This window comes from Pleurodeles waltl, chromosome 7 (genome assembly GCF_031143425.1).
Source record: "Pleurodeles waltl isolate 20211129_DDA chromosome 7, aPleWal1.hap1.20221129, whole genome shotgun sequence".
Taxonomy (NCBI): Eukaryota; Metazoa; Chordata; class Amphibia; order Caudata; family Salamandridae; genus Pleurodeles; species Pleurodeles waltl.
In genome coordinates, this window is record NC_090446.1 from 621,647,761 (window position 1) to 621,674,903 (window position 27,143).

Genomic DNA, 27,143 nt, shown 5'->3' on the forward strand with positions numbered 1-27,143 from the left:
TCTGGGCGATTTCTGCCCCACCTTGGGGGTAGATTGGCCTATTTGTTTTTAGGCCCATCTTCCCCCAAGCAGAGAACACTAGACACAAGGGAAAATTAAAAAATGGTTGGTGGCGGAGTGTTTGTCAACTGGCGAAGTATTTGCTTTTATGATAATAATTTTCTCCTTTTTGTTCTAGTTCAAAGCTTTTGCTGACTTTGCAGTGGCTTGTTGCAGTTTTGGCAGTAGTTGTCCTGCAGGTGGCATAGTTGCATGTTTTAGGTAAGTAAGTACATTTACTCCAAGTGAGTATTGTTGCCATGCATGAATGACATGTTTGTAGGTGGTGTACTGAATGCAGGATTGTGTGTGAAATTGTCCTTAGATTTAGGCACAATGATTATTGTGTTGTCTTATGTCTAATTTGTTTTTTTTTCTCTCTTTTTAGTGGGATATCATTGGTGATTGCTGTGGCTGTGCAGAGTAGTTGCTGGTGAGTCAAGCTTTTTCAGACAAGTGAGCAGTATAGTTTTTGAGTTTATAACTCTTAGTGATAAAGCTACATTTTGTTACTTATCTTACACAGTGCTGGTTGTTGGTGGTGTATTTGTCCAGTCCAGTCCAGTTAAATTTTGTAGGAAGGATCATGGCTAGCCGTAGGATGACCGCTCAGCAGGTTGTTAGTGTGCTTTTTGAGTCCTCTTCTGACCATGATTATGAGACTGACTCTGCATCTGAGGCAGAGGAGGAAGTGCAGGATTCTGGAAGTGAATTTTCTGTCAGAGATGAATCATCTGATGATGAAGCCACTCTCAGTGCTGATGAAGGGCCTGTTTTAGAGGAGGACAGTGATGTGCCGATGGTGCAGGAGCCAGCGGCTGAAAGGCATCCCATTGGAAGACCTGACACGTGGTTTGCACCAAACATGGAGCAGCCACAGTTGCCTGCGTTTACTGGTTTTCCAGGGTGTCCAGTTAATACGGAAAACTTTTTGCCCGTCAACTTTTTTGAGTTGTTTATGGACGATATATTTTTGGAAGAGATTGTTGAGCAGACTAATTTGTATGCAGAGCAGTTTTTGAGGGACAACGCTGCCAGACTTAGGCCATACTCTAGAGCTAGCCGGTGGATTCCCACAAATCTGAAAGAGTTGAAAAAGTTCTTGGGTTTAACTTTTTTGATGGGGCTGATAAGGAAGCCATTGCTGTCTTCATATTGGTCTACTAGTCCCTTGATGGCAACTGCTATTTTTTCTGCCATCATGAGTCGTAACCGTTATGAGCTTCTTCTTCGGATGTTGCATTTTGTAGATAATGCTTTAGCCTTGCCACGAGATCATCCTGATTCTGACCGTCTTTTTAAGATTAGACCTGTCCTTGATTATTTGGTAGATCAGTTTTCAGAGATCTATGTTCCAGGGAAAGAAATATCTGTAGATGAGTCTTTGGTCCTGTTCAAGGGTAGTTTGGTTTTTAAGCAGTGCATTCCTAGCAAGAGGGCACGGTATGGAATTAAATTGTATATGCTGTCTGAAAGTAGCACAGGATATTTTTATAATTTCCGGGTCTACACTGGTAAGGATTCCAATATTGACCCCCCTGGTTGTCCACTCACTTTTGGAGTTAGTGAGAAAATTGTGTGGGAAGTTGGTAGACGACTGTTTAACAAAGGTCACCATTTATATGTAGATAACTTCTACACTGGAGTTCAGTTGTTCAAGGAGTTGTTCAGAGTGGACGCTGTTGCCTGTGGCACAATCCGCTCTAATCAGAAAGGCTATCCAAGAGAGCTTGTCTGTAAAAAACGTGAGAAGGGACAGTGCAGTGCCTTGTGGAATGAAGAGCTGCTAGCTCTGAAATTTGTAGACAAGAGAGATGTATACATGCTAAGCACCATCCATGATGAGAGTACTTCACCTGTGGCTGTTTGGGGTCAGGTTGCCAAAGTGCGCAAACCTGTGTGCATCTTAGACTATAATAAGCACATGGGTGGTGTTGATAGAGTAGATCAGAGGTTAGAACCTTACACTGCTGCTCGTAAGTCTTATGTTTGGTATAAGAAATTAGCGGTTCACTTGTTCCACTTGGAAACTTTTAATGCTTTTGTTTTTTCAAGGATAGTTCTCCAGAGTCAAGGATGATATTTGTGAAATTTCAGGAGTCTATCATAGCTAGCCTTGTTGTGCTGGAACAGGCAAGAGTTCCTAGAGAAGCAGTGGTGGAGGATGTGGCTAGATTGAAAGATCGTCACTTTGCTGAGCACATTCCTCCCACGGCCCAAAAAAACTTTCCTGCTACGAGATGTAGAGTCTGTGCTCGAAGAGGTATCAGGAAGGAGACTAGGATGTACTGCCCTGATTGCTCTTCAAAGCCTGGGCTGTGTGTGGGTGGCTGTTTCAGGAGTTACCACACACAGAAGAATTATTGGGAAATTCCGTGAGCGTAAACTGCTGTTTTATATTTTTATATGTTCAGTTTCACGGTTGGCATTAGTCATGTATTCAGTTAGAGCTTTTGTGTTTGTAGTTTTGTACTTATTTATGATTAGTGGTTTCTTTGTTGGTTAAAAAAAAAAAGGGATGGTATGTGTGGGATGGCGCTTGGCTGGCGATGTGCATGGGGTGGCGCTTGGCTGGTGGTGTGCGTGGGGTGGCGCTTGGCTGGCGTTGTGCGTGGGGTGGGGCTTGGCTGGCGGTGTGCGTGGGGTGGGGCTTGGCTGGCGGCGTGCTTTGGGTGGCACTTGGCTGGCGATGTGCGTGGAGTGGCGCTTGGCTGGCGGTGTGAGTGGGGTGGGGCTTGGCTGGCGGTGTGGGTGGGGTGGCGCTTGGCTGGCGGTGCCAGCCAAATGCCAGTCCACACACTCATCAGCTGGTATGATTGCTGTATCAGGCATGTGGGCGTATGAAAGTGATGGGCCCTTAACTGGTGCTGTCTGTCGATGCGAGTCTTGTAATGTGCTGGGCCCGTGGCTGGCGGCGTGAATAGTCTTGTGCATATCATGTATGAAAGTTGTGTGAATGGACTGTAAAGCGGTTGGTGCCTTGTCGTGGCTTTACAGCTCACAAGCTGTGAGTCATTGTTTCAGTTTTTTGGCCTTTCAGTTATTACCAGTGCATTTCACTTTTGTGAAATCTCTTGCTAATAAAATTTGATCTACTGAACCATCACTCACCCTCGTACCAAATCCAACCAGTATGTGTGGTACAAATGACAAAACCTGCTCCGCTGTAATCAGGCGTCGCAGCAAACTTGAGACACGCTAGGTGTCTCAGGTGGGACCCCGATGATGAAGCATGCCACCAACTTGGTTGGTGGGTGAGGGGTCTTTTTCACATAACCTAAGTGTGTTTCTTTTCACAATTTTAGTGTTTGGCACATCACAGACGTATGTGGACACATCAAAATGATAAATTACAAAACTACCTGTGTTTGGGGGGGAGGGGCCACCCATGTTTTTGGTCCTGGGTGCGGCCTTCATCTAGGGAAACCTACCAAACCCAGACATTTTTTAAAACTAGACACCCCAAGGAGTGCAGGGAGGTGTGGCTTGCGTGGATCCCCCAACATTTTCTTACCCAGACGCCTCTGCAAACCGCACAATTTGCTTAAAAAAGCATATTTTCCTGACTTTTGTTTGTACGATCACCGCTCCAGCACAAAATTCCTACTCCCCAGCGTTCCCCTCAGTCTCCCAAGTAAAATGACACCTCACTTGTGCGGGTCCCCAAAGCAGAGTCAGCCTGAAGATGTATAAAAGAAGAATATGTCCTTATCTACAAGTTTTTGGCCTTATTCTGTTGCAGGCACCTGGCCCACCCACACAAGTGAGGTATCATTTTTATCGGGAGACTTGGGGGAAGGCTGGGTGGAAGGAAATTTGTGGCTCCTCTCTGATTCCAGAACTTTCTGTCACCAGAATGTGAGGAAAACGTGTTTTGTTAACCAAATTCTGAGGTTTGCAAAGGATTCTGGGTAACAGAACCTGATCAGAGCCCCACAAGTCACCCCATCTTGGATTCCCCTAGGTCTCTAGTTTTCAAAAATGCACTGGTTTGGTAGGTTTCCCTAGGTGCCGGGTGAGCTAGAGGCCAAAATCTACAGGTAGGCACTTTGCAAAAAACACCTCTGTTTATCTTCAAAAAATTTGATGTGTCCATGTTTTGTTTTGGGGCATTTCCTGTCACGGGCGCTAGGCCTACCCACACAAGTGAGGTATCATTTTTATCAGGAGACTTGGGGGTACGCTGAGTGGAATGAAATTTGTGGCTCCTCTCTGATTCCAGAACTTTCTGTCACCAAAATGTGAGGAAAATGTGTTTTTTTAGCCAGATTTTGAGGTTTGCAAAGGATTCTGGGTAAAAGAACCTGGTCAGAGCCCCACAAGTCACCCCATCTTGGATTCCCCTAGGTCTCTAGTTTTAAAAAATGCACAGGTTAGGTAGGTTTCCCCAGGTGCCGGCTGAGCTAGAGGCCAAAATCTACAGGTAGGCACTTTCCAAAAAACACCTCTGTTTTCTTTAAAAAAAATGTGATGTGTCCACGTTGCGTTTTGGGACATATCCTGTTGCGGGCACTAGGCCTACCCACACAAGTGAGGTATCATTTTTATCGGGAGACTTGGGGGAACGCTGGGTGGAAGGAAATTTGTGGCTCCTCTCTGATACCAGAACTTTCTGTGCTCAAAATGTGAGGAAAACATGTTTTTTCAGCCAAATTTTGAGGTATGCAAAGGATTCTGGGTAAGAGAACCTGGTCAGAGCCCCACAAGTCACCCCATCTTGGATTCCCCTAGGTCTCTAGTTTTCAAAGATGCACAGGTTTGGTAGGTTTCCCTAGGTGCCGGCTGAGCTAGAGGCCAAAATCTACAGGTAGGCACTTTGCAAAAAACACCTCTGTTTTCTTTAAAAAAATGTGATGTGTCCACGTTGCGTTTTGGGGCATTTACTGTCGTGGACGCTAGGCCTACCCACACAAGTGAGGTATCATTTTTATCAGGAGACTTGGGGAAACGCTGGGTGGAAGGAAATTTGTGGCTCCTCTCTGATTCCAGAACTTTCTGTCACCAAAATGTGAGGAAAACGTGTTTTTTAAGCCAAATTTAGAGGTTTGCAAAGGATTCTGGGTAACAGAACCTGGTCAGAACCCCACAAGTCACCCCATCTTGGATTCCACTAGGTCTCTAGTTTTCAAAAATGCACAGGTTTGGTAGGTTTCCCTAGGTGCCGGACGAGCTAGAGGCCAAAATCTACAGGTAGGCACTTTGGAAAAAACACCTCTGTTTTCTTTTAAAAAATGTGATGTGTCCACATTGCGTTTTGGAGCATTTCCTGTCGCGGGCGCTAGGCCTACCCACACAAGTGAGGTATCATTTTTATTGGGAGACTTGGGGGAACGCTGGGTGGAAGGAAATTTGTGGCTCCTCTCTGATTCCGGAACTTTCTGTCACCAAAATGGGAGGAAAATTTGTTTTTTTAGCCAACTTTTGAGGTTTGCAAAGGATTCTGGGTAACAGAACCTGATCAGAGCCCCACAAGTCACCCCATCTTGGATTCCCCTAGGTCTCTAGTTTTCAAAGATGCACAGGTTTGGTAGGTTTCCCTAGGTGCCGGCTGAGCTAGAGGCCAAAATCTACAGGTAGGCACTTTGCAAAAAACACCTCTGTTTTCTTTAAAAAAATGTGATGTGTCCACGTTGCGTTTTGGGACATTTCCTGTTGCGGGCGCTAGGCCTACCCACACAAGTGAGGTATCATTTTTATTGGGAGACTTGGGGGAACGCTGGGTGGAAGGAAATTTGCGGCTCCTCTCTGATTCCAGAACTTTCTGTCCTCAAAATGTGAGGAAAACAGGTTTTTTCAGCCAAATTTTGAGGTTTGCAAAGGATTCTGGGTAACAGAACCTGGTCAGAGCCCCACAAGTCACCCCATCTTGGATTCCCCTAGGTCTCTAGTTTTCAAAGATGCACAGGTTTGGTAGGTTTCCCTAGGTGCCGGCTGAGCTAGAGGCCAAAATCTACAGGTAGGCACTTTGCAAAAAACACCTCTGTTTTCTTTAAAAAAATGTGATGTGTCCACGTTGCGTTTTGGGGCATTTCCTGTCCTGGACACTAGGCCTACCCACACAAGTGAGGTATCATTTTTATCAGGAGACTTGGGGAAACGCTGGGTGGAAGGAAATTTGTGGCTCCTCTCTGATTCCAGAACTTTCTGTCACCAAAATGTGAGGAAAACGTATTTTTTTAGCCAAATTTTGAGGTTTGCAAAGGATTCTGGGTAACAGAACCTGATCAGAACCCCACAAGTCACCCCATCTTTGATTCCACTAGGTCTCTAGTTTTCAAAAATGCACAGGTTTGGTAGGTTTCCCTAGGTGCCGGACGAGCTAGAGGCCAAAATCTACAGGTAGGCACTTTGGAAAAAACACCTCTGTTTTCTTTAAAAAAATGTGATATGTTCACGTTGCGTTTTGGGGCATTTCCTGTCGCGGGCGCTAGGCCTACCCACACAAGTGAGGTATCATTTTTATTGGGAGACTTGGGGGAACGCTGGGTGGAAGGAAATTTGTGGCTCCTCTCTGATTCCGGAACTTTCTGTCACCAAAATGGGAGGAAAATGTGTTTTTTTAGCCAACTTTTGAGGTTTGCAAAGGATTCTGGGTAACAGAACCTGGTCAGAGCCCCACAAGTCACCCCATCTTGGATTCCCCTAGGTCTCTAGTTTTCAAAAATGCACAGGTTTGGTAGTTTTGCCTAGGTGCCGGCTGAGCTAGAGACCAAAATCTACAGGTAGGCACTTTGCAAAAAACACCTCTGTTTTCTTTCGAAAAATGTGATGTGTCCACGTTGCGTTTTGGGGCATTTCCTGTTGCGGGCGCTAGGCCTACCCACACAAGTGAGGAATCATTTTTATCGGGAGACTTGGGGGAACGCTGCGTGTAAGGAAATTTGTGGCTCCTCTCTGATTCCAGAACTTTCAGTCACCAAAATGTGAGAAAAATGTGTTTTTTTAGCCAAATTGTGAGGTTTGCAAAGGATTCTGGGTAACAGAACCTGGTCAGTGCCCCATAAGTCACCCTATCTTGGATTCCCCTAGGTGTCTAGTTTTAAAAAATGCACAGGTTTGCTAGGTTTCACCAGGTGCCGGCTGAGCTAGAGGCCAAAATCCACAGCTAGGCACTTTGTAAAAAAACAGCTCTGTTTTCTTTCTGAAAATGTGATGTGTCCACGTCGTTTTTTGGGGCATATCCTGTCGCGGACGCTAGGCCTACCCACACAAGTGAGGTACCATTTTTATCGGGAGACTTGGGGGAACGCTGGGTGGAAGGAAATTTGTGGCTCCTCTCTGACTCCAGAACTTTCTGTCACCAAAATGTGAGGAAAACATGTTTTTTCAGCCACATTTTGAGGTTTGCAAAGAATTCTGGGTTGCAGAACCTGGTCCGAGCCCCACAAGTCACCCTATCTTGGATTCCCCTAGGTCTCTAGTTTTCAAAAATGCACAGGTTTGGTAGTTTTGCCTAGGTGCCGGCTGAGCTAGAGACCAAAATCTACAGGTAGGCACTTTGCAAAAAACACCTCTGTTTTCTTTCGAAAAATGTGATGTGTCCACGTTGCGTTTTGGGGCATTTCCTGTTGCGGGCGCTAGGCCTACCCACACAAGTGAGGAATCATTTTTATCGGGAGACTTGGGGGAACGCTGCGTGAAGGAAATTTGTGGCTCCTCTCTGATTCCAGAACTTTCAGTCACCAAAATGTGAGAAAAATGAGTTTTTTTAGCCAAATTGTGAGGTTTGTAAAGGATTCTGGGTAACAGAACCTGGTCAGAGCCCCATAAGTCACCCTATCTTGGATTCCCCTAGGTGTCTAGTTTTAAAAAATGCACAGGTTTGCTAGGTTTCACCAGGTGCCGGCTGAGCTAGAGGCCAAAATCCACAGCTAGGCACTTTGTAAAAAAACAGCTCTGTTTTCTTTCTGAAAATGTGATGTGTCCACGTCGTTTTTTGGGGCATATCCTGTCGCGGACGCTAGGCCTACCCACCCAAGTGAGGTACCATTTTTATCGGGAGACTTGGGGGAACGCTGGGTGGAAGGAAATTTGTGGCTCCTCTCTGACTCCAGAACTTTCTGTCGCCAAAATGTGAGGAAAACATGTTTTTTCAGCCACATTTTGAGGTTTGCAAAGGATTCTGGGTTGCAGAACCTGGTCCGAGCCCCACAAGTCACCCCATCTTGGATTCCCCTAGGTGTATAGTTTTCAAAAATGCGCAGGTTTGCTAGGTTTCCCCAGGTGCCGGCTGAGCTAGAGGCCAAAATCCACAGCTCGGCACTTTGTAAAAAAACAGCTCTGTTTTCTTCTAAAAAATGTGATGTGTCCACGTTGTGTTTTGGGGCATATCCTGTCGCGGGCGCTAGGCCTACCCACGCAAGTGAGGTACCATTTTTATCGGGAGACTTGGGGGAACACAGAACAGCAAAACAAGTGTTATTGTCCCTTGTCTTTCTCTACATTTGTTCCTTCCAAATGTAAGACAGTGTGTAAAAAATATGTCTATTTGAGAAATGCCCTGTAATTCATATGCTAGTATGGGGACCCCAGAATTCAGAGATGTGCAAATAACCACTGCTTCTCACCACCTTATCTTGTGGCCTTTTTGGAAATACAAAGGTTTTCTTGAGACCTATTTTTCACTTTTTATATCTCAGCAAATTAATTGCTGCATACCAGGTATAGAATGAAAACCCGTTGCAAGGTGCAGATCATTTATTGGCTCTGGGTACCTAGGGTTCTTGACTAACCTACAAGCCCTATATATCCCCGCAACCAGAAGAGTCCAGCTGACGTAACGGTATATTGCTTTCAAAAATCTGACATCGCAGGAAAAAGTTACAGAGTAAAACGTGGAGAAAAATGGCTATTCCTTTCACCTCAATTTCACTATTTTTTTATTTTAGCTTTTGTTTTCTGTATTAAACCCTTGTAGGATCTACACAAATGACCCTTGCTGAATTCAGAAATTTGTCTACTTTACAGAAATGTTTAGCTTTCTGGGATCCAGCATTGGTTTCACAACCATTTCTGTCACTAACTGGAAGGAGGCTGAAAGCGCCAAAAATAGTAAAAATGGGGTATGGCCTAGTAAAATGCCAAAATTGTGTTGAATAATTTGGTTTTCTGATTCAAGTCTGCTTGTTCCTGAAAGCTGGGAAGATGGTGATTTTAGCACTGCAAACCCTTTGTTGATGCCATTTTCTGGGGAAAAACCACAAGCCTTCTTCTGCAGCCCTTTTTTCAATTTTTTTAAAAAAACTAAATTTTCACTGTATTTTGTCTAATTTCTTGGTCTCCTTCAGGGGAACCCACAAAGTCTGTGTACCTCTAGAATCCCTAGGATGTTGAAAAAAAGGGACGCAAATCTGGTGTGGGTAGCTTATGTGGACAAAAAGTTATGAGGGCCTAAGTGCAAACTGCCACAAATAGCCAAAAAAAGGCTTGGCACCTGAGGGGGAAAAGGCCTGGCAGCGAAGGGGTTAAAAATGTGTCTCGGCACATTATTTTGTACTGGAAGTGTGCTCTTCTAGAACAAAATCTGTGTTAGACAAGAAGCAGGCACCTTTGCTCTTTGATGTAAGGGTTTGTGTGTGGCACTAGGCAGCCTGATCGTGTGCTGGAGCTAGAGAGAGCTCTGGTCAGTGCAATATTTTTATGGATAAAGTTCTTTCCTGCTCTATCCCTCTAATGATATCCATTAAGCTACTTTTGTGGCTGTGCTGTGTTGCATGAGTTGCGTGAGTTTTTTTGTAAATCTATACCACTGAGTGGTTATTTGTTTGCATCGAGAGATCCGTGAAGTTCCAGCGTGCACCGACTGACCGCAGATTGCTCCGCCTGGAAATCTCAGACAAAGAAATGCTGCCCAGTGAATGAAAAGTTTGCAGCAGATCCACAAATCGACGAATAACATAGCACTCTAACCATCCTTAGGCTGCTAATCTGCAAGGCTGTGAACATAGCGATTTTACATTGTCATTACTGGATATGTTTCAGTGTCAGTACTGGGTACCGTGAGGCACTCGTAGCAATTTGCTGTCATCAGGCAACTTCCACTTCTGCTAGAAGCACAGCTGCAGGAAGAGGGAGCTGGGTGCTTTCGATCCTCCTTAATTTTCAGCCTGTATCCCAAAACGAAAACTGTTGGATCCATAGGGACAGCCAGTCTCTCTTGTACCTGATGATCCAGAAGAGGTTTTGAGCAAGAAAAGCAATTACTTTCTTTTACAGTGGAACGCAGTTTAAGCATCGTAATTTTATCTGTATTAAGCAAACAGACAGCGCCATAGACCCGAACAACTGAGCGCTAGCGTTGGATTACAGCACTGACGTCATTCTTGGCGTTTGTTCCTGGGAGGAGTCTATCCTTGTGAGGAGCAATCCCTCTATGTATGCGGTGGCTCGGTGACGAATGTCACTTCTCGACTGTTTGTATCGAGCACAACAGCATCATGAAGCTCACAGTTTCCGCCACTTTGCTCTTTGGTACTTGCGCCTACATTTTAGGTAAGTGACTAATCCGTTTTTTTCAAACACCTTAGACTAATATTTGCAACGTGTCGACAAAAGCACGTTGTAAAATAGGAAAAGGTATGAGACTATGCAGGTCCAGCATGCTCTGTGTTCCTCTTTACAAAAGGTAATGTGCACCCCAGATCACCAGATAATGGGCGACAAACTCTCACTAACTGACCGCATATATACTTTTTTGACACCTATCATACTTATATATGCATGTATTAATTAGTTAATTTATTTATTTATTCGTTTTTGAAGCTTATATAGCGTGGTCAATGTAGACAACTTCGCTTTTCAGCGCAGAAGGCACACATATGAAGGATATTTTTAAAGTGTGGGAAAATCAACATATAATTAAAATAAGCAGATAAAAATGTAGAAACTATTACCACCTGTGAAGATCTTGTCAAAAAAGGTAGTTGATAGTGTGGTGGTGATATACGGGGGGATTAACACCCACAGTTTTACAAACTGTTAATTAACAACACAAGGGATTCCAAGAAATGTAAGCAAAGTTAGGCTCTGAATTATTTTGGCAGTTGTCCATGAGGATGAGTACATTACGTCAATCACCCTTATCACTACTGCATTTTACTGGTAGATTCCTTACCTCATCTATCTGCAAGATGCTGAAGCTAAATAGTAAAAATACTACAAAAAGTGGAGAGCAGCAGGTAGAAGAATTGCCTACTTTGTTATTTTCTGTCCAATTGTTCATCTCTTAGATCTTAACATTTATGGAGGATTTGACCGTGTTTTGACTTTTTACATGTATTTTTATTTTATAGATCTGTACCTTCATTCTTTCACTTTACGATGGTCATGGGGTAGCAGAAAGGACTCTAGATACAAAAGAGGGGTTCTTAAGGGCCAATAGTACAAGAGTGTAAGGAATAGGTTAGGGAGCGCAGAAAGCAGAAGAACACAATTGAGCATAATTCTGTTCTTACATCACAATGACGTAGAGCTAAAGCTTTGTTAATCAGGTGTCTCTTTAAGGTATATGTAGAGTTCCCTGTAAAAAATGGTGCCAGAAGGTGCATAACACAGATCACGGGGAGATAGTTTAGAGCTGTGTGTCAGGACCAGAAATGGATTACTTCTTGAAGTTGGTGATCTCAAGTTGTGGTGTCTTTTTGGGGTTCATGGTTTTGGCGCCTCCAAATCTTGCCAGACAGTCTTCAGTTCCAGTTTTGGTCTCCATCCCACCATCTAAACTCCAATGCTACTCCTGTATTACATATGTAACTCAAATATTGTAGCACTTGAGTTTAGAAGATAGTTTATAATGTTAAGAAGAATCAGTCGGGAATGCAAAAAACAATTTGAGAATATGGGAATTGTAATAGCTGCAACAGTAAGTAATATTTCAAGTTGTAGCAAGGGGTTAAGTGGTAAGTTGAGGATGTAGTGAGGTGGCTTGAAATGAGTAGGTTACAGTTAAATGTTAACATGCTGCCGTCTAGACTGATATTCTTCAGAGGCTTAGGTAAAGAGGATGAAAAATATCCTATGAACTAAAGCCTACGCCAATTCAGTGACTCCGGTCAATTCTAAATTCCTCTACCTACCTGTCTAGCGCTCATCAGTTATATGAACGATACAATTGTCACTATAGAACTGTTAATGACACCTCTACCAAACACTACTCTAAATATTTCTGAATGTGTTGATTATTTTAGTGGTATTATTTTTGCTTTGACCCAAGATGTCTGCAGAAATTGCCACTTGTCTTGAGGGCACATCACATTAAGAAGTTTTCAGCATTTGGCCCTTCAAGCCAGTATTATTTTTTAATGATTGCCTGTATTTTTATTCTGTATTATAGGCATGACTTCCTGTCAGTTGGTGGGTGTTCTGGTAGGTATGACACAAAGTTACAAATACCTGAGATTTATTGTGAGATACAAAATGACTAGGTTTTCTTATTTGTCACTCTTCATTGCCTTTTAATGCCTTCGCTGGCAGGCCTTTTCCCCGTCAGGTGCCAGGCCTTTTTTTTGGCTATTTGGGGCAGGGCGCGCTTAGGCCCTCATAACGTTTTGTCCACATAAGCTACCCACGCCAAATTTGCGTCCTTTTTTTCCAACATCCTAGGGATTCTAGAGGTACCCAGGCTTTGTGGGTTCCCCTGAAGGAGACTAAGAAATTAGCTAAAATACAGGAAAAACATTTTTTTTTTTTTAAATTGGAAAAATGGGCTGCAGAACAAGGCTTGTGTTTTTTTTCCCTGAAATTGTCATCAACAAAGGGTTTGCAGTGCTAACACCACCAGTTTCCCAGCTTTCAGGAACAGGCAGACTTGAATCAGAAAACCCAATTATTCAACACAATTTTGGCATTTTACTGGGACATACCCCATTTTTACGATTTTTTGTGCTTTCAGCCTCCTTCTAGTCAGTGACAAAAATGGGTGTGAAACCAATGCTGGATCCCAGAAACCTATACATTTCTGAAAAGTAGACACAATTCTGAATTAGGCAATGGGTAATTTGTGTAGATCCTACAAGGGTTTCCTACAGAAAATAACAACTGAAATAACAAAATATTGAAATTGAGGTGAAAAAAACAGCAATTTTTCTCTACGTTTTACTCTGTAACTTTTTCCTGCAATGTCAGATTTTTTAAAGCAATATACTGTTACATATGCTGGACTCTTATGGTTGCAGGGACATATAGAGCTTGTAGGTTCATCAAGAACCTTAGGTACCCAGAGCAAATAAATGAGCTGCACCTTGCAGTGGGTTTTCATTCTATACCGGGTATACAGCAATTCATTTGCTGAAATATAAAGAGTGAAAAACACGTATCAAGAAAACCTATGTATTTCCAAAATGGGGACAAAATAAGGTGTTGAGAAGCAGTGGTTATTTGCACATCTCTGAATTCTGGGGTGCCCATACTGTTGAAGTAAGCCTCAGCAAGGCCTACTAGTGCAAGGGGTTCACCTTTCTCTGCACAAAGTCCTTAGACCATGTAGGAAGAAGTTGGCACAGGAACTGAAATAAACGACAAAGTTTATTAACCTCATGAGGTAGTACTACAGTTCAAACAGCACCCTTAGGTAATGTCTGAAGTAGCACACTGAACTGAGAGAGCATGGTCCTTGTATACCCACGCAGGGGCTAAAAGGAGGTGGTACAGTGATAGAAGCAAGACTTGTATACATGTAAGGTCATGTGGAAAATGCACAGTCGACAGGTAGGAGAAGCTAACAGTTTTCAAGGACTAACAGCTGCAGACCTTACTGAGCATGTGCGAAAGTGGGAGATGCTAAATATAACTTGTCACTAGGCAGATTTCAAGAGTAGTTAACAGAAAGGTAGGACAGGGCACATGGTGAGCACATGGCAGCATGTGGCAGAGAAAATGGCTGCCATGAATACAAAATGGATTCCACAAAATGTTCACAATAGTTACAAATACAGATGTCTTCTGCTAATGCTTAATCTAATCGCTGCTAAACTACAACAGACGACACTTTCAGCATTAGCTGAAGACATTCGCCTTTCTGGGATAATCTTGTATATTTATGCTCATCATTTTAGCTATTTCCTTATCTAACATATGTTGTGCTTTCATTTCTGTAATATTTCTTTTGGTAGGCATACAAGCAGTAATACACATGGAGCAGAACATTGGACCACACTGAATACAGATACAGCATGTGAAATTTTTTGCAATCATTACACACAGGATAGTCAGTAGTTTCCAGCCCCAGGCGGAAACAAGAGCTCAAAACCATCCAGAAAAAGTCCAAGTACCAGTCTCTGTGTGGATTTCTGCAGCAATTTTATGCAATTTAGATATTGCATCATATACTGAAGGTGAGTGATCGGGAATGAAAACACAGCAACTACTACCGATGATGCGACATGCACCACCTCGGTCAGCTAATATCACATCTAGTACCATACGATTTTGGAGCGCTACAATCCTTGCAATTTGGAGCTCCTCAGTAATATTACCAAGTGCCAGAGCTGCCTGATTGGTAACAGCTTCCACAACCCTAGTCAATCGTCTCACTTTCCTACTGTTTAATGCAGCACCCACAAAGGGGAACAATCCTAAATAAAAATCAACATATTGTTGCAGGCTAGTATCTGGTTGGTCTACCTCATTTGTACTTATTTCCCTTTTATATCTATTGTTAATGATGTCATTGAACAGTTTTAAATCTTGGTGATATGATGCAGGGGCCAAAAACACAGGGGTAATAGAAAAGATACATAACACACACCTGACCACCCAACAGGTAGTTGGTAATATCCATAGTTACCACAAACAAAATATGTAGTATGTGAAACTGTAAAACTACTATTATTTACACCTTCAATAGTTAAAATCAAAGTACAATTGCTTATCCCTACTGGAATTCGCCCAATGCTACGTATACATAAATCTGCTTTAGTTTTTGTAACAGAAATCACAAATTGTTCTTTCTTGTCAGAGTCTCTTATGTTTGTGAAGACATATGGTATTGAAACATTGTCCGGTTGATACTCTTCCCATTCCCATTTAGTTCCTTTGGCTTGGGGATACCCATCTTTGTCTTGGTAGCATACTTTATTAAGGCGAAAAAGAAGTCTGCGCTCTGTATGTTTTCCAGATGCAAACAAAAGCGTGTACCAAGCTTGACAAGAACCATTGTGTGAAAAAGGAAGAGGAATGAAAGGTGTTCCTCCTTTCTTTTGATGCGCAGGTATCATTCCACATACCCAACAGTTAGTGGTATTTGTAGCATTATGAGTATGATGCAACATCTGAATTAAAGTATTATTGAAGTACGATTGACGGTGCTTCTGCTCCTGATAGGGAACCGTAAAGTAATAGTGATCCTCTGGTACTGGAGTAGTGGCAACAAAAAACTCAAGAGCAGGAGCCTTCTTTTCAACAAACCAGGTGATTGTTGCTGTAACCACCAAAACAATAACAAACCCCATAGTACTAATGATCAGTTTGTTATTCATTTTAGCAACAGTGATAATCGACCCTTTCAGAAATGGATTAAAAACAATCGTTGGAGCTCTTATCCCTGGGCAGCCGCTGATTTCTTCACCATGGGCCAAGACGGGTGTCACTACTCTAATGCATGGCTGATCCCCCCCTTGCCACATTGGCCCTCTGTTTCACTAACCCAGGGCGGTAGCTCAACCAGTTTGTTTAAAAAAAAATTCAGATTCTTTCCTTGGTCTCAAATTATATCACAACACTCCAGAAGTCGTATGGTCCGGGAAGACCTCTGCAGATTCATCAGGTGATATAGCATGGCCTTTCTCCGTAGTTAAAATCTCTCGATGATCGGTCAGCACAGAAGGTTCCACCAAGGTAGGTAGCACTCTCTTGCAGTGAGTACTATGGACCCAATTCTTTCGGTTCATCACTCGAACTGCTGTCCTTGTCGCAAGGAGCACCTGTTCTGGGCCTCGCCACCTTGGTTCCAAGCTGCTTGATCTTTCAAAAGACTTAATCATCACCTGGTCACCAGGTCGGAGTTCATGGCCTTCACCTGTAGATCTGTCAGGAAGTGCTTCTCGAACCTGTTGATGAATAGAAACCAAATTGTCGGTTAACTGTGCCAAATAATCATTCATCAGGACACAAGGTACATCATATACAGATTTTGGATTAGGAACTCCCCAAATATTAATTGGCCTCCCAAATACCACCTCATAAGGACTAAGGCCGAGTCGGGAGTGTGGCACTGACCTAATAGACAATAATGCCAACGGTAATGCATCCGGCCAAGTTAAGGATGTGGAAGCCTGTATCTTCGCTAACTTCAGCTTCAAAGTAGCATTATACCTTTCCACCAACCCTGCTGATTGTGGGTGGAAAACCGCATGGAACTTCTGTTGGATCCCAAATCCTTTCAGGACATACTTAATAACTTCCCCAACAAAATGAGGTTCGTTATCACTCCATAAAAGTCTGCAAAGACCAAACCTAGGGAAAAAGTATTTCAAAAGCACCTTCGCTGTGGTAATGGCAGTATTATCCTTTGTGGGGTACACCTCTATCCATTTACTGAAGGCACATACCACCACCAAGACTACTTTATATTGTTGCAGCTTTCAAGCTGAATATAATCCATTTGTAGAACTTCAAAAGGTGCATTTGGTGTAGCAAACCCTCCTGCAGGAGTACGTGTCCCTTTTCCAGGATTGTATTGTAAACAGATCAAACAAGACTGTACTACTCTCTTAGCTGTACTGGAAATTTCTGGATGCTCTCAAACTTGCGTAAGCAACTTCGTTATTGTTGAAGCTCCAACATGTGCCAGCCCATGTGCCATCTGAACCATAGTTTGGACAAAAGCTATAGGCAATTTCCATTTATCCATCTGCTTATTCCGCCAACAGCCCTCCTCATCCAATTCTCCTTCTTCAGACCATTGCTCATGTTCTTTCACAGAACCAGATTTCTGTATATCTAATACGTCTTGTCTAGCATTATGCCAACCTTTAGCTTGTGACTTCACTACATACATAGAAGTAGTACTTCGCTGCATCGCAGCCTCACGTGCAACGCAGTCTGCAAGAGCATTACCTTGCCCTATCTTATCGGTCACTTTCTTATGTGCACTACATTTCACAATAGCTAGTTTCTTTGGATATGTCAATGCAGTCAAGAGGTTATGCACTAATTCTCCGTGCATTATCTGCCTCCCGTGGGATGTGAGAAAGCCTCTCTCCTTCCAAAGCAAACCAAAATCATGAGCCACTCCAAAAGCATAGCGGCTGTCTGTATAAATGTTCACATATAACTCAGTACTAAACTCAAATTCTCGTGTCAAAGCTATTAGTTCAGCTGCTTGAGCTGACTTCTGTGGTATACGAGCTGTCTCCACTACCGTGTGTATTGTGGTGATTGCATATGCAGCTGAGGTCGTACCATCTGGCAACTTCAAACAAGACCCGTCAACCCACAATTCCCCGTCTACATCTAAAAGGGGCGTATCTTGTAAATCAATACGACCCTTTGTCTGTTCTTCGGTAAGGAATATACAATCATGTGTTTCTTGTGACTGAGGCTGAGACACCGGATATGGCAACAAAGTGGCTGGATTTAGTGTTGTACATCTCTTCAGTTTAATGTGAGGAGCAAGCAATGTCAACTCATACCTGTTATACGGGCGCTAGTTAAATGTTGTGCCTTTGTTTGATTTAAAAGAGCATCAACCGCATGGGGTATTAACACCAACAGCTTATATGACAAAACTATCCCTTCACTCTGACGTATTGACACAGCTGTTGCGGCAACTGAACGAAAACACACAGGCAACGCTCGAGCGACAGGATCAAGTACTGCTGAAAAATATGCACAGGGACGCTGCTTATCGCCATGTGTCTGTACTAAAACTGACAATGCACATCCATCTTTCTCATGTACGTAAAGTGCAAAAGGCTTCATGTAATCTGGAGTACCTAACACTGGTGCTGAACAAAGGGCTTGTCGCAGCTGCCTGAAAGCAGTCTCACATTCACCTGTCCATGGGAGGGGCATTGGAGTATCTTTAGTCAAAAGTGCTAGCAAAGGTTTGACAATGTGTGAAAACCCTAATATCCATTGCCTACAAAAAGAAGTAAGACCAAGGAATGTCCGAACATCTTTCTGAGCAGAGGGTACTGGCGTGTCTAAAATTGCTTGAATACGATCTGATGTAAGTGCACGGCCCTCCTTAGACAAAAGGTGACCTAAATAGGTTACCTTTGGTCTACAATATTTAAATTTCTTTTGTGACACTTTATGATGGTGTGAAGCAAGAAAAGAAAGTAAGGACAAAGTGCACTTTTCACATTGCTCAGGGGTATCAGCCGCCAACAAAATATCATTGACATATTGTATGAGAGCCACAGCTTCAGTCAAAACAAGAGAATCAAGTTGTCGTTTTAACGCTTGACTATAAATACTTGGACTCTCCATATAGCCTTGAGGAACTCTGCAAAATCTATATGCTTGTTTATTCAAAGTAAAACCAAACAAATATCGGCTGTCAGGATGAATAGGGATCGAAAAGAAAGCATTCTTTAAGTCTATCACAGAGAACGTAGTTGCTGTCGGGGGAACCAAAGTAAGGAGTGTCGTGATGTCAGATACCACAGGATATTGTGGTATCACAATCTTATTGACTTCTCGTAAATCAATAATGAATCAGTAAATCCTGGTATCAGTATCCTTTTTCAGAATAGGAAGAATCACACTGTTACAAACATTATACAGAACTTCCTCAACAACTCCAACTGCAATAAGATCATGCACAATTCGTGTGAGTGCTTCTTCGCCCTCCTGTGAAATTTTGTATTGAGGCAAACGTGGCAATACAGCTCCCTCCTTGACACTAATATGTAACGGTGGAATAATCATTTGTCCCACATCAGTATCTGAAGTAGCCCACAAAGTACTAGGGAGTGAAGCTAATGCAATATCCTCTTTAACAAGACAAACTCTTTCCATCACAGGATGATTATCATTTAAAATAACAAGCACCCCTTCAGGAGAGCATCGTATTGTAGCCCTGAAATACTTGAGCATATCAAGACCCACAATATTGTCTGGTGTATTTGGAAAAAGCAAAAATAGACATGGAGCAGTAAATTTATCAACATGGAATGCAAGTGGTTGTGACAATGGGCTACGGGAAGGTGTTCCTTTCGAAACCTATCGATGTAATGGTTAAGCCAGACAGGGGAGCCCATGGAATCAATTGTTTAGACAAGGCGCTACGAGTAGCTCCTGTATCAACCAGAAACTGATCAGTAGAACCCAAAACATGTGCTGTAACATAGGGACCCCTCTGATCTACTGGAACTTCAACTGATTCCTTACCCCATCCTAGGCAATCCTATGCATAAGCAGAATCTTGGAAATCAGGCTGCACATAGTTAGACATCTGGTATTGGTTCCGTCTATCAAAAGTGTTAAACCCATCTTGCCCTCGTACATTAGCATCAACCCTAGCATGATTATTCGTGCTTCTTCTAGGTCCTGAATATCCTGGGCGATTTCTCATTTGTCCCCGACCACGTGAACACTGCTGAACACGTAGTGCTGGACAATCGGCAGCCCAATGCCCAAATTTCTTACAATACGCACACTGATCAACAGACAAATTCAAACGAGTGTAAGAAGAACCATAAAATCCACATCCACCTCTATTACTACCTCTAAAAGGCGGACCATAAGCTTGAGCCAACATAACCTTCGTCTTTAATTCTTTAATCTTTTTGTCCTCGCTACCCTTTTCTTCTAATTCCTGACGTTCATAATACTGAGCCATAGTCAAAAGAGAAACCGGAGTAGAGGTAGTCCATGAACTTTCACTAGCTTTTAGATGACTAGCTATTCCTGGTAACAGATTTGCAACATATTTATCGACAAACAAATGTCTGCCCGTATCATCTGACAATAACTGACCACTAAAATCATGAAATGCTTCTTCAAAGCGTGTAAAGAAATCAGAGACTGATTCATCTGCCTTTTGCTTACAAGACGCTAAAACAGTCCAATCTATCTTTTTAGGGGGAATAATCGTTTTTAATTTAACTAATATGGCTGCAGGAAGATCTAGAATCAACTGATATGGCTTTTTCGCAGGTTCCCTATCCCCATCCATCTGTTCTAATTCTTTCCATGGCGCCCCAAAAACTGCACGATCATCAATTTTACGAACAGTTCTCCACATATCTGGCGGAAATATCAATCCGTAAAATAAATCAATGTCAGCCAAAGTCATAGTACAAGAACTAATTGCTCCCTCAACTTCCTCATAAAAGGTGGCTGGATTTTTCCGCGGGTCAGGTAATGCTGTTTAAAGTGCCATTACATCTGCCCTATTCCAAGGAGTATACACCCAATTATAAATAAAATAATCCTTAGCATCAACAGAAGTTTTATCATCACTTGTACCCAATCCTTTAGGAGGAACATACAAAGGCGCGCCCCCGCATTGGTTTCGCATGAACTATCATAGTCTTATCTGTTCCGAAGATGGAACCTGGCACCCCACCGGTCTGAGATGTCCGTGCAACTACGTCCACAGCCCTTTTCTCCTCCTGCAAGCGGACTGCCGTAACACATAATTTCACCAACCGCCTGATTGCATCAGCCACCTGGGAGAAAACAAAAAGACCATCACGCATTTGCTTATGATCAGCTGCTACATCTTCGGGCTCTAACTCATCAGAATATTTCCGATATAGTTCAATAACCTCTGAACCAAATGCCTCAGTAAAATATAGCTGCTCCTTTTCCGTCCACCCTTTCATGTTGTCTAAAAGTTCAGAAGCAGAGACAACGCTACGAATTGTTTTACGAGCAATAGATCTAAGCTCAGACGCACGGTCAGCAGGCAACATAGAGCGACTGTCTCGCATCTTCTGTTGCTCCGAACTGGAGACCTTAGCTAACTCATGAGGTGCAGAAGGAACAACATACGGAGGTGGAGGGCGATCTGGTAACAATAAATCATCATGTGGTTTATTAAGGACAGGATAGAGAGGTTGCCTAACGGTGTATTAGCCAGTTACCTGTAATTTACGTTCTTTCTCTTCTAGCTCCTTTAAGTTATTTATTTCTTTTTTTCTAATTTCCAATGCTTTCACATATACATTCTTCCGCTGCTCTTTCTCAAGCAAGGCTTGCTCACGTTTCACTCGTCCACGAACTTCTTTCTCCCACATTCGCACACAGTCAAACATATCTTGCCTAGACTTTCGCTTACACATACATTGTTCCACATACTCAATCTTTCGCAAATCAAATGACCCATGCATAGGCCAACGTAACTCAGGATCCGCACAAGTGTATTTATTCCATAATGTGCAGTACATTATAGAAGAAAGACCATGTTTAACATACATATCTCTATTGGGCGTCCCCTTTGGGGGTTCCGGTTGCGATTCTTCCAGTCTCAAATTGGTACCATTGCAAAAGCAACACCTCCTACGAAGTGCGCTAAAAACAGGCATGCCAAAAATAGTGCAAAATATGCAATATTATAATCAAAGTAGCACTTAAGGTGCCGTTCAAATCAAAATTAAATTGGAGAAAATTCTCCTCATTACCTGCCTATATAAATTACAATTTATATATCAATTCAAAGGACACAAATTGACTAGTCATCCAAAACACGAGAGCCACAGTAAGTAGTGCTAAACTACATTGCCAAACAAAGGCATCAAAACCCACAGCAAGTGCCATAAAACGGCTCTTATCAATCACAGGGTGTCCAGGTTCCAACTGCCAAGTTCTAAAATCGACCAAATTGTTACTGCACGACGAATGAACAAAAAGGATCTCAGTCGAGGACCGGCGCCACCTGGATGGTCAAATCAGAAAGAAGGGAAAAACGCTCTGCTTGCCAAGACTCGGGTCTCCTCAGGCATTGATCGTCCGCAGCGAGATCCCAATCCTTCATCGCGACCAATCCGTTGGGCATCCGAGTCACCGATGAGTCCCTGTTCGGGTGCCAATTTGTTGAAGTAAGCCTCTGCAAGGCCTATTAGTGCAAGGGGTTCACCTTTCTCTGCACAAAGTCCTTAGACCATGTAGGAAGAAGTTGGCACAGGAACTGAAATAAAAGACAAAGTTTATTAACCTCATGAGGTGGTACTACAGTTCAAACAGCACCCTTTTGTAACGTCTGAAGTAGCACACTGAACTGAGACAGCATGGTCCTTTTATACCCACGCAGGGGCTAAAAGGAGGTGGTACAATTATAGGAGCAAGACTTGTATACATGTAAGGTCATGTGGAAAATGCACAGTTGACAGGTAAGAGGAGCTAACAGTTGTAGGAGGCTGGACTGGCTTGTAGTGAGTACCAAGGGGTACTTGCACCTTGCACCAGGCCCAGTTATCCCTTATTAGTGTATAGGGTGTCTAGCAGCTTAGGCTGATAGATAATGGTAGCTTAGCAGAGCAGCTTAGGCTGAACTAGGAGACGTGTGAAGCTACTACAGTACCACTTAGTGTCATATGCACAATATCATAAGAAAACACAATACACAGTTATATTAAAAATAAAGGTACTTTATTTTTATGACAATATGCCAAAGTATCTTAGAGTGTACCGTCAGCGAGAGGATAGGAAATATACACAAGATATATATACACAATAGCAAAAATATGCAGTATAGTCTTAGAAAACAGTGCAAACAATGTATAGTTACAATAGGATGCAATGGGGAAACATAGGGATAGGGGCAACACAAACCATATACTCCAAAAGTGGAATGCGAACCACGAATGGACCCCAAACCTATGTGACCTTGTAGAGGGTCGCTGGTACTATTAGAAAATAGTGAGAGTTAGCAAAATAACCCTCCCCAAGACCCTGAAAAGTGAGTGCAAAGTGCACTAAAGTTCCCCTAAGGACAAAGAAGTCGTGTTAGAGGAATAATGCAGGAAAGACACAAACCAGCAATGCAACAACTGTGGATTTCCAATCTAGGGTACCTGTGGAACAAGGGGACCAAGTCCAAAAGTCACAAGAAAGTCGGAGATGGGCAGATGCCCAGGAAATGCCAGCTGCGGGTGCAAAGAAGCTTCGACTGGACAGAAGAAGCTGAGGTTTCTGCAGGAACGAAAAGGGCTAGAGACTTCCCCTTTGGTGGACGAATCCATCTCGCCGTGGAGAGTTGTGCAGAAGTGTTTTCCCGCCGAAAGAATGCCAACAAGCCTTGCTAGCTGCAAATCATGCGTTTGGCGTTTTTGGATGCTGCTGGGGCCCAGGAGGGACCAGGAGGTCGCAAATTGGACCTGAAGAGAGAGGGGACGTCGAGCAAGACAAAAAGCTCTCACTGAAGCAGGTAGCACCTTGAGAAGTGCCAGAAACAGGCACTACGAGGATGCGTGAAATGGTGCTCGCCGAAGTTGCACAAAGGAGTCCCACGTCGCCGGAGACCAACTTAGAAAGTCGTGCAATGCAGGTTAGAGTGCTGTGGACCCAGGCTTGGCTGTGCACAAAGGATTTCCACCGGAAGTGCACAGGGGCCGGAGTAGCTGCAAAGTCGCGGTTCCCAGCAATGCAGCCCAGCGAGGTGAGGCAAGGACTTACCTCCACCAAACTTGGACTGAAGAGTCACTGGACTGTGTGGGTGACTTGGACAGAGTCGCTGGATTCAAGGGACCTCGCTCGTCGTGCTGAGAGGAGACCCAAGGGACCGGTAATGCAGCTTTTTGGTGCCTGCGGTTGCAGGGGGAAGATTCCGTCGACCCACGGGAGATTTCTTCGGAGCTTCTGGTGCAGAGAGGAGGCAGGCTACCCCCACAGCATGCACAAGCAGGAAAACAGTCGAGAAGGCGGCAGGATCAGCGTTACAGAGTTGCAGTAGTCGTCTTTGCTACTATGTTGCAGGTGTGCAGGCTTCCAGCGCGGTCAGCAGTCGATTCCTTATCAGAAGGTGAAGAGGGAGATGCAGAGGAACTCGGATGAGCTCTTGCATTCGTTATCTAAAATTTCCCCAGAGACAGAGACCCTAAATAGCCAGAAAAGAGGGTTTGGCTACCTAGGAGAGAGGATAGGCTAGCAACACCTGAAGGAGCCTATCACAAGGAGTCTCTGACGTCACCTGGTGGCACTGGCCACTCAGAGCAGTCCAGTGTGCCAGCAGCACCTCTGTTTCCAAGATGGCAGAGGTCTGGAGCACACTGGATGAGCTCTGGACACCTCCCAGGGGAGGTGCAGGTCAGGGGAGTGGTCACTCCCCTTTCCTTTGTCCACTTTCGCGCCAGAGCAGGGGCTAAGGGGTCCCTGAACCGGTGTAGACTGGCTTATGCAGAATTGGGCACATCTGTGCCCAAGAAAGCATTTCCAGAGGCTGGGGGAGGCTACTCCTCCCCTGCCTTCACACCATTTTCCAAAGGGAGAGGGTGTCACACCCTCTCTCAGAGGAAGTTCTTTGTTCTGCCATCCTGGGCCAGGCCTGGCTGGACCCCAGGAGGGCAGCTGCCTGTCTGAGGGGTTGGCAGCAGCAGCAGCTACAGTGAAACCCCAGGAAGGGCAGTTTGGCAGTACCAGGGTCTGTGCTACAGACCACTGGGATCATGGGATTGTGCCAACTATGCCAGGATGGCATAGAGGGGGCAATTCCATGATCATAGACATGTTACATGGCCATATTCGGAGTTACCATTGTGAAGCTACATATAGGTAGTGACCTATATGTAGTGCACGCGTGTAATGGTGTCCCCGCACTCACAAAGTTCAGGGAATTGGCTCTGAACAATGTGGGGGCACCTTGGCTAGTGCCAGGGTGCCCTCACACTAAGTAACTTTGCACCTAACCTTTACCAGGTAAAGGTTAGACATATAGGTGACTTATAAGTTACTTAAGTGCAGTGTAAAAATGGCTGTGAAATAACGTGGACGTTATTTCACTCAGGCTGCAGTGGCAGGCCTGTGTAAGAATTGTCAGAGCTCCCTATGGGTGGCAAAAGAAATGCTGCAGCCCATAGGGATCTCCTGGAACACCAATACCCTGGGTACCTCAGTACCATATACTAGGGAATTATAAGGGTGTTCCAGTAAACCAATGTAAATTGGTAAAAATGGTCACTAGCCTGTCAGTGACAATTTGGAAAGAAATGAGAGAGCATAACCACTGAGGTTCTGATTAGCAGAGCCTCAGTGAGACAGTTAGTCACTACACAGGTAACACATTCAGGCACACTTATGAGCACTGGGGCCCTGGGTTACCAGGGTCCCAGTGACACATACAACTAAAACAACATATATACAGTGAAAAATGGGGGTAACATGCCAGGCAAGATGGTACTTTCCTACACAACCCCCCCCCAAACAAAGGACAATAAGACTAGCCATGACCTGATGAGACTTCATTGTCTAAGTGGAAATATCTGGAGAGTCCATCTGCATTGGAGTGGCTACTCCCAGGTCTATGTTCCACTGTATAGTCCATTCCCTGTAGGGATATGGACCACCTCAACAATTTAGGATTTTCACCTTTCATTTGTTTTAGCCAAAGTAGAGGTTTGTGGTCTGTCTGAACAATGAAGTGAGTGCCAAACAGGTATGGCCTCAACTTCTTCAGAGCCCAGACCACTGCAAAGGCCTCCCTCTCAATGGCAGACCAACGCTTTTCTCTAGGGGTCAACCTCCTACTAATAAAAGCAACAGGTTGATCCTGGCCCTCAGAATTAAGTTGTGATAGGACTGCCCCTACTCCTAATTCAGATGCATCAGTTTGGACATAGAATTTTTTAGAGTAACAAGGGCTTTTCAGGACAGGTGCAGAGCACATGGCCTGCTTCAGCTCCTCAAAAGCTTTCTGACAGTTTGCTGTCCATAATTCCTTTTTAGGCATTTTCTTGGATGTGATGTCATTAAGAGGGGCTGCAATGGAGCCATAGTTCTTAATGAACCTCCTGTAATACCCAGTGAGGCCTAGGAAGGCTCTCACCTGAGTCTGAGTGGTAGGGGGAACCCAATCAATAATTGTTTGGATTTTCCCCTGAAGTGGTGCAATCTGTTCCCCACCAACAAGGTGTCCCAGATAAACCACCTTACCCTGCCCTATCTGGCACTTTGAAGCCTTGATAGTGAGGCCTGCCTTTTGCAGGGCCTCCAAAACTTTCCATAGGTGGACCAGGTGATCATCCCAGCTGGAGCTAAAGACAGCTATATCGTCCAAATATGCTGCACTGAAAGCTTCCAGCCCTTGCAGGACTGTGTTCACCAACCTCTGAAATGTGGCAGGTGCATTTTTCAAACCAAAAGGCATTACAGTAAACTGGTAATGTCCTCCAATGGTAGAAAATGCAGTCTTAGGTTTAGCATCTTCTGATAATTTGATCTGCCAATACCCTGCAGTCAAATCAAAAGTGCTTAGATACTTGGCAGATGCCAGTGTATCTATGAGCTCATCTGCCCTGGGTATAGGGTGAGCATCAGTTTTGGTTACCAAGTTGAGACCTCTATAGTCTACACAAAACCGCATTTCCTTCTTTCCATCTTTGGAATGAGGTTTTGGTACCAGTACCACAGGAGAAGCCCATGGACTGTCAGAGTGCTCAACCACTCCTAGTTCTAACATTTTCTGGACCTCTTGCTTTATGCAGTCCCTGACATGGTCAGGCTGCCTATAGATCTTACTTTTGACAGGTAAACTGTCTCCAGTATCTATAGTGTGCTCACACCAAGAAGTGATACCTGGCACAGTAGAGAAGAGTTCAGAGAATTGATCTAGGAGATTTATGCAATTATCTTTCTGCTCAGCAGTAAGACAATCAGCCAAAACTACACCTTCCACAAGAGCATCTTGTTCTGTGGAAGAGAAGAGATCAGGTAGAGGATCACTGTCTTCTTCCTGTCCCTCATCAGTTGCCATGAGCAGGGTGAGATCAGCCCTGTCATAGTAGGGTTTCAAGCGGTTGACATGGAGCACCCTAAGGGGACTCCTGGCAGTGCCTAAGTCAACTAAATAGGTGACCTCTCCCTTCTTTTCAACAATTGTGTGGGGACCACTCCATTTATCTTGGAGTGCTCTTGGGGCCACAGGCTCCAAGACCCACACTTTCTGCCCTGGTTGGTACTGAACCAAAACAGCCTTCTGATCATGCCATTGCTTCTGGAGCTCT

The 27,143-nt window shown here is 43.9% G+C and overlaps 1 long non-coding RNA gene across 1 annotated transcript in view; it reads left to right on the forward strand.

Moving 5' to 3' along the window:
* The first annotated feature begins 10,446 nt into the window (after positions 1 to 10,446).
* LOC138247289 (uncharacterized) overlaps positions 10,447 to 27,143 on the forward strand; it is a 784,382-nt gene continuing 767,685 nt past the window's right edge. Inside the window, exons 1-2 of the long non-coding RNA XR_011194412.1 lie at positions 10,447 to 10,530; positions 12,371 to 12,402. This is a non-coding gene — a long non-coding RNA (uncharacterized lncRNA). The remainder of the gene's footprint in view (positions 10,531 to 12,370; positions 12,403 to 27,143) is intronic.